General features: G+C 40.9%; 1 protein-coding gene and 1 pseudogene across 3 annotated transcripts in view; one reads left to right on the plus strand and one right to left on the minus strand.

Moving 5' to 3' along the window:
* DENND2C (DENN domain containing 2C) overlaps positions 1-8,756 on the minus strand; it is a 94,973-nt gene extending 86,217 nt beyond the window's left edge. For all 3 annotated transcript variants that reach the window (XM_036851271.1, XM_036851262.1, XM_036851278.1), the window contains exon 1: positions 8,681-8,756. The gene's annotated coding sequence lies outside the window, so the exon portion shown is untranslated. The remainder of the gene's footprint in view (positions 1-8,680) is intronic.
* LOC118894772 lies at positions 1,683-2,230 on the plus strand (annotated as a pseudogene).
* Positions 8,757-10,498: the final 1,742 nt, after the last annotated feature.

The raw sequence follows: 10,498 nt of genomic DNA on the forward strand, positions 1-10,498 counted from the left end.
CTGACTAATCACCAAACATCATAAACATAACACCCATGCATTCTAGACAAAGACTTTTTTCAAGAAATATGTAGCCATTTTTCTCTTATGCCACTGATATGTAACAAAATAAAACAATAATGCATCTTTCTCAGGAATGGTCCTTAAAAGGGAAATTGAGATAATTTTATATTCTTTTCTTTCTTTGAAAATATATATTTTTTAAAAATTTTATTAATTTTTGGCTGCGTTGGGTCTTCGTTGCTGCGTGCGGGCTTTCTCTAGTTGCGGCGAGCGGGGGCTACTCTTCGTTGCGGTGCGCGGGCTTCTCATTGCAGTGGCTTCTCTCGTTGCCGAGCCTGGGCTCTAGGCGCACGGGCTTCAGTAGTTGCGGCTCGTGGGCTCTAGAGCGCAGGCTCAGTAGTTGTGGCGCACGGGCTTAGCTGCTCCGCGGCATGTGGGATCTTCCCAGACCAGAGACTGAACCCGTGTCCCCTGCATTGGCAGGCGGATTCTTAATCACTGCACCACCAGGGAAGTCCTCTTTGAAAATATTTTAAAAGGCTTATTGAAAAGTCCAGTATGCTGTTTCCAAGAATCTTTTCAATTTTAAAGATTTTAATTTTCATTTGCAACATTAATACAAATATATGTCACTTGAGTCAGGTTTTGCACATTTGATAAACCCATTTTTAAAGTCTTACACTTTTTCTCAAGTCACCATTTCCTCAACATTTTTGTACTTCTAGATGCAGCTATTGAACATGCCTCTGTATCTTTTCTACTACATGCTTTCTTCTCCTAATAATTAAACAGTACATTTAAAGGGTACATTGATCTAGTTTCTTTTTAAATAACAATTATCATTGAACTCTTAAAAACATCACACTTGAAGAATGCATTTAAAGTTAAAAAATAAAACCTAGTTAGATAGCTTCTCACCATTTTTACCAACCATTCTGCTCAACCTTGAATTATGTTAATATAAATTAACTGTGCAATAACCATTGCATTACAGTCATCACCAAACTGACCATCACTCTAATTCACATAATGCTGCTCTTTTGTTCCATGTTATCCCTTACAGTTTAAGTAGGAACCAGGGAAAAGGTGATTTTGCAGTAAACACTGTTGTAAAGCAGGCTGTGTTGTTTCCTCCCAGCAGGCCCTAACATCATCAGCCTTAACAGACTCTTGTTTAATCAGAGTATCAAAGAATACAGATAAATATTTAAATACAAAATTATGCTTCATATTGCTAAGTAACCAACTCAAAAATATCCTAGACAGCCAGAGTTTTTTGTTTTTTTAACTCAAATGGAAAAAAAGAAAGAAAAAGAAGCACATATCTTTTAAGTAGCAGCAAGAACATATCTCACACACACCTCCATCTGTCCTATATCTTAACATCCACACAGAAAAAAATCCACAAATATGCCACTTCTATGAATTTAAACTTCGAAGAAAAACAAATAATTGTCCTCCATGCCCCCTGTTGTAAACATTTATCTCTGCTATGAAAATCATGAAAGTCAGAAATCTAACTTAAAGAAATAGAGCATAAATATTACTTATAACTAATATAAATGGATTAATACTGCCTGAACTGAATGTTAAAGTTATGTTTTCAGGCTGCTAACCAGGAATCTAAGATTTATAAGCAAAAAAATATCATAAATTTCCTCCTCAAAAATATAAGGTGCGCTTTTCGGCCGGAACCGCCATCTTCCAGTAATTCGCCAAAATGACCAACACAAAGGGAAAGAGGAGGGGCACCCGCTACATGTTCTCTAGGCCTTTTAGAAAACATGGAGTTGTTCCTTTGGCCACATACATGCGAATCTACAAGAAAGGTGATATTGTAGATATCAAGGGAATGGGCACTGTTCAAAAAGGAATGCCCCACAAGTGTTACCATGGCAAAACTGGGAGAGTCTACAATGTTGCCCAGCATGCTGTTGGCATCATTGTAAACAAACAAGTTAAGGGCAAGATTCTTGCCAAGAGAATTAATGTGCGTATCGAGCATATTAAGCACTCTAAGAGCCGAGATAGCTTCCTGAAATGGGTGAAGGAAAATGATCAGAAAAAGAAGGAAGCCAAAGAGAAAGGTACTTAGGTTCAGCTGAAGCGCCAGCCTGCTCCACCCAGAGAAGCACACTTCGTGAGAACCAATGGAAAGGAGCCTGAACTGTTGGAGCCCATTCCCTATGAATTCATGGCACGATGGGTGTAAAGAAAATAAAAGACCTGGACTGTGTAAAAAAAAATATATATATATAAGGTGCAAGAGAAACATCTGGGATGGCTAGATGTGAAAAAGTTAAGTCCTTTAAATTTCTTCTTCTTATCTCACCATTATTTAATCCTTCAATCTTATAACCTGCTATAATGCCCCTGAAGTGAAGAAAAACTTCATGTTTCGTTTTCCTTGGGATAAAAATTATTCACGCAATTCAAAGAGGAAAAAGATAAAAGATTCCATCCTGCCCAACCCTCTGGGAACCAGTGCAGGACACTCCTTCCAGTTTTGGCCTTTTATTCCACCTAGCTTTCAATGTCCCCACTTTCGCTGAGGCAAAAAGATTGCTGTTTAACTGGTTCAGTAAGGAATACTGAATGCTGAAAAATATTTTCACACATATTTTTGATTCTGACAGTGTACAAGTTAATCTATTTCTCTGTATCTCGGGTTCCAAAATAATGAAGGGAATGTATTCTAATTACTCTATATGAGAAACAGAGTATGAATGAAAAATTTTCAGATGTTTTAAGAAATGTACTAGAATTTAGAAGCAGGAGGTATAACTTTGAAGAACTATTTTATAAAAACTAAACTAACAAATCCAAGTACTTCAAAGAACACCCCTTAGAACAGGTCAGCAGACTATGGCCTACCTGTGGGTCAAATGTGATCCAACAGCTGTTTTTGGCCTCTGAGAATTTTACATTTTTAAATGGTTGAAAAAATAATCAAATAACTACATTTTGTGACATGTGAAAATGCTATGAAATCCAAAGTTCAATGTCCATAAATAAACTTTAACTGGACCTCAGTCCATACTCATTCATTTAAGTATCGTCTATGGCTCTTTTTTGGCAGAATTGGGTAGTTATGACAGACTGTATGGCTCACAAAGTCTAAAATATTTACTATCTAGCCCTTCAGAGAAAAAGTTTTCCACTCCCTGCCTTAGAAGATCATACACTTATTCTAATGATACTACAAATTAGGAAAATATTTTTGAAACTGCTTGTTTGAAAATGCCTTCAAAGCCGTAACACTTTCTTTTGAATCTCCTCAGTGGTGACAAACCTTCACCCTTTGAAGATGAAAATGAATTTTGGAAATGGCTAAGCCATTTGCAGCCAAGCTTGAATAAGTTGGTTATCAAGATGAATCAACCATTTATTGATAATCTAAATATATGGGAGGCTTTTTTTTTTTTAAAGCACTATCTCTGACTTCTAAGAGCTAACAACCAAGTGAGGGGAAAGTCATATGCTTTCTTACCTTTGATTCAACGTAAACAGGTTCTACAGACAGTCCCCAACTTATGATGGCTCCAGTTAAAATTTTCTGACTTTACGATGGTACCAAAGTAATACACATTCAGTAGAAACTGTATTTTGAATTTTCATCTTTTCCTGGGCTAGTGATATGCAGTATGATACTCACGATGTTGGGCAGCGGCAGAGAGCCGCAGCTCCCAGTAAGCCACAGGATCATGAGGGTGAAAAAGCGATACACTTACAACCATTCTGTACATACAACCATTCTGTTTTCCATATACAGTACAGTATTCAATAAATTACATGAGATAATACACTGTATTATAAAATAGGCTTTGTGTTAGATGATTCTGCCTAACTGTGGGCTAATATAAGTGTTCTGAGCACATTTAAGATAGGCTAGGCTCAGCTACAAAGTTTGGTAGGTCAGATGTATTAAATGCATTTTCAACTTACGATATTTTCACCTTATTATGGGTTTTTCAGAATGTAACCCCATGGTAAGTTGAGGAAGATCTGAAAAGCCCATTTTAAAATAAAGTGTTGACTACTTCATGTGATTTATTGAATACTGTACTGAAAGTGAAAAACAGAATGGTCCTATGGGTACCGAATGGTTATAAGTGTATTGGCTGTTTATCCTTGTATCAATAATCATGTGGCTGGGGCTTCCCTGGTGGCACAGTGGTTGAGAATCTGCCTGCCAATGCAGGGGACACGGGTTCGAGCCCTGGTCTGGGAAGATCCCACATGCCGCGGAGCAACTAGGCCCGTGAGCCACAATTGCTGAGCCTGCGCGTCTGGAGCCTGTGGTCAGCAACAAGAGAGGCCGCGACAGTGAGAGGCCCGCACACCGCGATGAAGAGTGGCCCCCACTTGCCGCAACTAGAGAAAGCCCTCGCACAGAAACTAAGACCCAACACAGCCAAAAAATAATAAATAAATAAAATTTAAAAAAATAATAATAATAATCATGTGGCTGACTGGGAGGTTGACTCCTTGCCTCTGCCCAGCATTAGGAGAGAGCATCACACTGCATACTGCTAGCCCAGGAAAAGATCAAAATTCAAAATTCGAAGTACAGTTTCTACTGAGTACATACCAATTTTGCACCATTGTAAAGTCGAAAAATCAGAAGCGGAACCATCTTAAGTTGGGGCCCATCTATTATAAGCATGGAAGTAGAAAGTACAGAGGAGGAAAAAGAATTCTATCATAAAGCCAGAAGATCTACTTTCTTGATTGGCTGTGAATTTGCTATAAAGTTTTTTTTTTTTTCTTACAAAGAGGTACTCCAATAATAGTTTGGGCAATACACTTTGGGAATAAATGAGTGACTCCCAGTGAAATTTTAAAAGAACAGGATTCATTTGGATGTAAAAGCTGTTTAATCTTCAATTAAAACCCATTTAATTTCTTTATAATCACAATTAATAAGAAAATTAGTATAAATGAATCCCTTCTATTCATACAAAGCAAATAATTTATCCTTGGCCCTCTTCTCTTCTAATTCCTTGTCTTCCCCCCAAACAATTTCATCTGCTCTTACGGCTTCAATTTCCACTTACTGGCTAACTCCGAAATCTGAATCCCCAATCTCGGCCTCTCTTCTGGGCTCTGGATCCTCTCTTGACATCTCTATCTGAATGCTCCATAGACACTTCCAACTCACCATGTTCAAAACTGAAACAATTATCTTCCCCTCACATTAAAAATTAAACCAAGTTCCTCTATCCACAGTTTCCCAAGCTGAGAAACTAAGTTTTTACTTTTCTGTTCACCTTCAAAGCCAATCACTTTTTAAGCCTTGTAATATCATCTGTCCTCTCCTCTTCATCTCTATTACTATTTTCCTACTCCAGGCCCTTATCCACTCTTATCTGGGCTATTTCAATAGCAACAGTCTTCTAACTTATCTCTCTACCTTTTGTCTCTCCATCCAATCCAGCCTCTATACCATACCACCACCATGTTATCTTTCCTAATTACTTAAAGTCCTTCGCTGGCTCTCCACTGTCTTTAGAATCAAGCCCAAAGTCCTCAGCATGATAAACAGGCTCTTCACCAAATGGCACCGCAGACTTCTTTTTTCTTTCTCTGAGTCATAACTTTTTACTTGCGTAAATCTGTATGTTGTTTTATAGTATATCCTGTACTTCAAAGTATTAAAACTACCTTTAACACCATATTCTATAGTGAAAGATTATGCCAAACTGGGCAAATCTTCATTATTTCAAATGATAGGCATTGAAATCCCACACTTACCTAATTTCTAGAAATTTCAGCAATCCTAACGTGATTGGCAACCAAGCTCTGCAATTTTATTTTTTTCAGCTTATTTCCAGGCACCACCTTCTTTAGTCCAACCCCACATCTCTATACACTCTGACTTTTAGTGACAATGTGGACTACAACACATTCCTCAAACATACCATATACTTTCACATAATATTCCTGGTTTTCATCCATATCTTCTGTTCCCTTCCCCAACTCAGCAAACTCCTATTCATCCTTTAAAGCCGAATTCAAATATGGTATCTTCTCACTAATCCTCCTCCCTACCATATACAGAATTATCTTCCCTCATCAATGGTCCCATTAACTCTATATCTCTGTTATAACTCTTATCACACTGAAATTGTAGGGACTTATTTACATGTCTAGTTATAAGCACCTTGAAGGCAGGGAAACATTTTCTTTTCTTGAATCTAACTTTAACTTATGGTCTGAGAACAAACATTTTAAACTTCTTATTAAAAAATAATCACCTCTTATAGTATTAAGATAATGCCATAATTGTAGTAACTGAGTGACTGAGGGCTTAGAAACAAAAAGAATCCCACATCATTCACCAGGAAAAAAAAATTCTCCTATATATGAAGTATAATTAAATTGTAGCTTGGATATGCCTTCATCTACACCTTGCAATACCAGTTTCTTTCTCTCTCTCTTTCTTTCCTTCTTTTTGAAGAATTTCTTTACAGAACTTTCTTTTAAATGCTTGTTGGATTTCATTTGTATCTCACTCACAGAATTTTACACTCAGTATAATGAAGAGGTTAAGATCAGGATTTCTGGAGCCCAACTGTCTGGTTTGAGTCCTACCTAGCTCTGGCACCTAGGCTGTTTGATATGGGAAAGTTATTCAACCTTTTTGTTTCTCAATGAGGAGATCATAATAATAACACCCCTCATGATGCTGTTGTAAGGATTAAATAAGATAATGCATGTAAAGAATTTAGAGCACTGCCTGGCCCAAAGAAGGTCCCAATAAATGCTGGTTGATGTTATTGTTAACATCAGTTTTAAAAACAGCTTATGTTAGGCCACTTGGTAAAGTGTAATCTCCTAGATGGAAGGACTTATATCCTGCCCATACATGAATATAATATAAGTGCTAAAACTGTGCCTTGGAATGTATTAGGTGCTCAATAAATAACGTGACTATAAGGCTTCAGTCCTCCAGGATCAACAAATTATAAATCACAGCAAAATTTATATATGGAGTACATGTTTGAAATTGGTGTTTCAAAGCATCCATCTTGCACTGAACTGTTGAAACATGTAAAGCTGTTAAAGCAACACAAAAATTACATTCACTAGAAACTTTCTCTCTACTCCTCCATTTAATTTGATCTTGGTATCCACTGGTCTAAAATTCTTGTCTATAACGTAAGACTTACTACAGATCATTTAAAACGTAATTTTCAGCTTTAGAAAAGTGCTTATTGTCACATCAGAAAAACTAATATTCTTCCTTTATATTTGCATTTTTAAAAAAATCTACTGCCACACTCAACACAAAAAAAACTAATGAAAAGCCAAGAGACACAATTACTACATTTCCTGGTTTCTGCCTGGGAAATGACTTCAGAACACGCCTATAAGTATCCCTAGTCAAAGTCTGCTGGTTGCAATCTACTACTCTGTTTTTTCATTTCTGCTCTCCCGCTGCAACACCTCACACACATACCCAAAGAAAATAATGCACATGTCTATAATAAAGGCTGTACCCCCAAAATGCGGCTATATATTAATTTTGTTTTGGAGGACTTAAATCTTACAAAAGCAAATACAAGTCTGATTTGAAACAATACTCCCAGCTTACTTTACCAGGTAACTTAAACTACAACTATTTATCTAAAGCAAAGACATAGATTGATTGCTACCAAACTTCTTGGTAAACAATTCAGTAACAGTGTATCGATAATATATGCTATTCTAGAAAAACTCATTAATCAGTTAAAAACGGACACTTCCAACAATGGTGATTTGTGGAAAATGAGCTTAAGCAATTTACTTACACAGTAAACGAAGATGTAGGACTTTATCTAAAACACTGTAGGTGAATCACTAGCTTTAGGGTAAAGGTTTACAACGTGCCTACTATGTGCCTGGCACTTCGTAGCTGTTTTACAGAATATGCAATACCTAACACTTATAGAGTACTCTCACGCATCTCATCTGACCCTCAGAATACCCCCAAGTATGCATGAGCATCTCGATTTTACAGCTAAGGAAACGTAGGCCCAGAAAAGTCGACTTGACCGAGGAATCACATCTGGTATGTGGGTCCTGGCTGAGGCTCCAGCCCCTGACTCATATTCTGATCATCTTCTGCCATACTAGTTAGAATCTCTTAGATGTTCCAATGCCAGATTTTAAAATCAAAATCCTACTTGACAACTTTCACTACTGTGCTCGTCAGATTCTGTTAAGAATCAAAGCACAAAAAAGCAAAAATGTAAAGTCCGTCGTCTCAGCCTGTCGACGTTCAAGCGCCGTGGCTAATCCTGGAGAGAGCCCCGCGTTTCTTCCTGGATGCGGGGCGCTCCCTGCCTCTACCCCAGGACTGTCGAGCGTCCCCGAGCGCCACCTGGACGACGGTCCCCGCGCCCCGAGGGGAGCGGCGAGGAGACCCTCAGCCAGGCTCCGCCACAACCGCCGAGGCCGACGAGCGGGCTCCCAACGCGCGGCATCCGCTGGGCGCCGGGCCGCACGCTCGGGCGTCCCTCCAGGCCGGGGAGGTGCCGAAAGTGCGTGGCCGGCGCCGACACCTCCGCCGCGCTGCGGCCCGACGGCGCCCGACGCTCCGTGGCCCCGCTCCCGACACCCGGCGTACGACCCCCTCCGCCGCGAGGGTCTGAAGCCCCTGCCTCACACCCCGCCCGGGTGGCCCTGCCCCTACTTGCTCTCGTCCTCGACGCCGCCTCCGCGGCTGGGCTCCGAGGCTCTCGTCCTCCGCGCAGAAGCGCCCAGTCGCCTCGCTCCCACTCTGGGTGGGCTCCGGTCCGCCCCAACACGCCCGGCCGCAGGCCCCGCCCCGGCAAAGCCCTGTTCTTATTGGTTCCTGTTCCAACCCCTCACGGTCGGGCCCGCCCCCGGCACCGCCCGGGGGACTGTCCAGAGGGGAACCGCCCCCTCTGGAGTTCGGCGTAGGGGCCAGAACCTTGCCCAGGACCTTGGGCGCCGAAGGGGTGCGGCCCCAGCAGGCAGGCTACCGGCGCCACTGTCGTCCGGCCGAGGGCCTCTAGCCAAAGCTCCTTCGCCGTCGCCGTGCCTGCCGTCCGACAGGCCCCACGGCGAAGGACCAGAACTTTACACGAAGGTTGACTCCTCACAACCACCCGCGAGAGAAAGCCTAAGCAAGGAATCCAAATGGCACCTCACTCAAGGAAACCATAGAATTGTCTCCTGCCACCGGGCTCAGTAGTCCTGGTGTCTCCAGTGAAAGAGCAGCACCATTTCCCGGGCTGAGCTCAAGGAGGAAACAAACATTTCTCCGACAATTGCAGTACAGCGCCTACTTGAAACATAACACAGATGCAAATGACGCTCCGGACACCTGAGGCTTGAAATCCCAGAGCAGGGGTGTCTTTGATACTCCCAGTGCCTGAGGTCGGCTCCCACGCCCTGTTGTGACACCCATGCTTAAGCGCTACGCCTGCAACACACTCATACTCAGGTATGTGCATGGCGCAGTGCCTACTGCGAGCAGCAGCCCAGTTTCACTAAGGCTGCGAGTCAAGGATGATTTGAGCCTGTTTCCCAGGCACTTGCTAACCACCCCACCCTGCCTCTGCCCGCCCGACTCCACCCTATCTCACCCCACCCCCACCAGAACCTCTTGGATTTGGTGATCAAACTCTCCCCACATCTGTTCGCATAGAGGTACCAAAATAGAAGACGGCCAGAAAGAGCAGTGTTTGGTTACACATCACAGATGACTGTCACAAGCCAACGTAGCCAAAGCAATAAAAGCTGCATATCCCAAACCACTGTGAAACCATGAGCCGTGGACAATGAAACAGGAAGTCTCTTCTGTGATGGGGGGGAAAAAAGAGGAATGACAAGACATATTTTTAATCATGTCTCAATGAGGAAATAAATTTGTAGTAAATTTTGAACATTGATCTTTATGGACTCCTCCTGCTCACCACCAAAAAAACACTTATGTATTTAGAAAACTTCCCAAACAATTGTTTAAGATAAAATTTGGGGCTAGAATAGTGTGGCTTTGGAATTTATTTTAAAATTCAAATTTATTTCAAAGTTCAAACTTTGAATTCCAGGAGATTATATGACAAAATAAGCAGATCGAATTCCAAGTACCAAACTGGAAACCAAATCTGCATGGATTTAATAAATGAATTAACATGTATGTATTCTACTGCCCTCTCATGGGTAAGATGGAGATATACATAATGGTAGTTAATGCCTTTTAAAATCTGAGAATAGAAAGTTTAATTTGGCAATTTAAATTATTTTGATGACAAAGAGGCCAAGGTAAAATAAAATCAGGTTTTCCAAGGGACTTACAAATACTCAGCAAACAGAACTTCAGCTTCAGAAACCAGGGAGAGCATTCTAACACCAGGGCTAGTACAAACATGCTGTTGGGATCACGCCTATGCTTATGGCTACCTGTACAGAATGTGGAAGCATGCAGGAATTTGCTTTTAATTTTTTTTCCATTTGAAACGTCATTACTTTCTGAGATGTTTCA

The sequence above is a fragment of the Balaenoptera musculus genome, chromosome 1 (assembly GCF_009873245.2).
Source record: "Balaenoptera musculus isolate JJ_BM4_2016_0621 chromosome 1, mBalMus1.pri.v3, whole genome shotgun sequence".
In the NCBI taxonomy this organism is placed as follows: domain Eukaryota; kingdom Metazoa; phylum Chordata; class Mammalia; order Artiodactyla; family Balaenopteridae; genus Balaenoptera; species Balaenoptera musculus.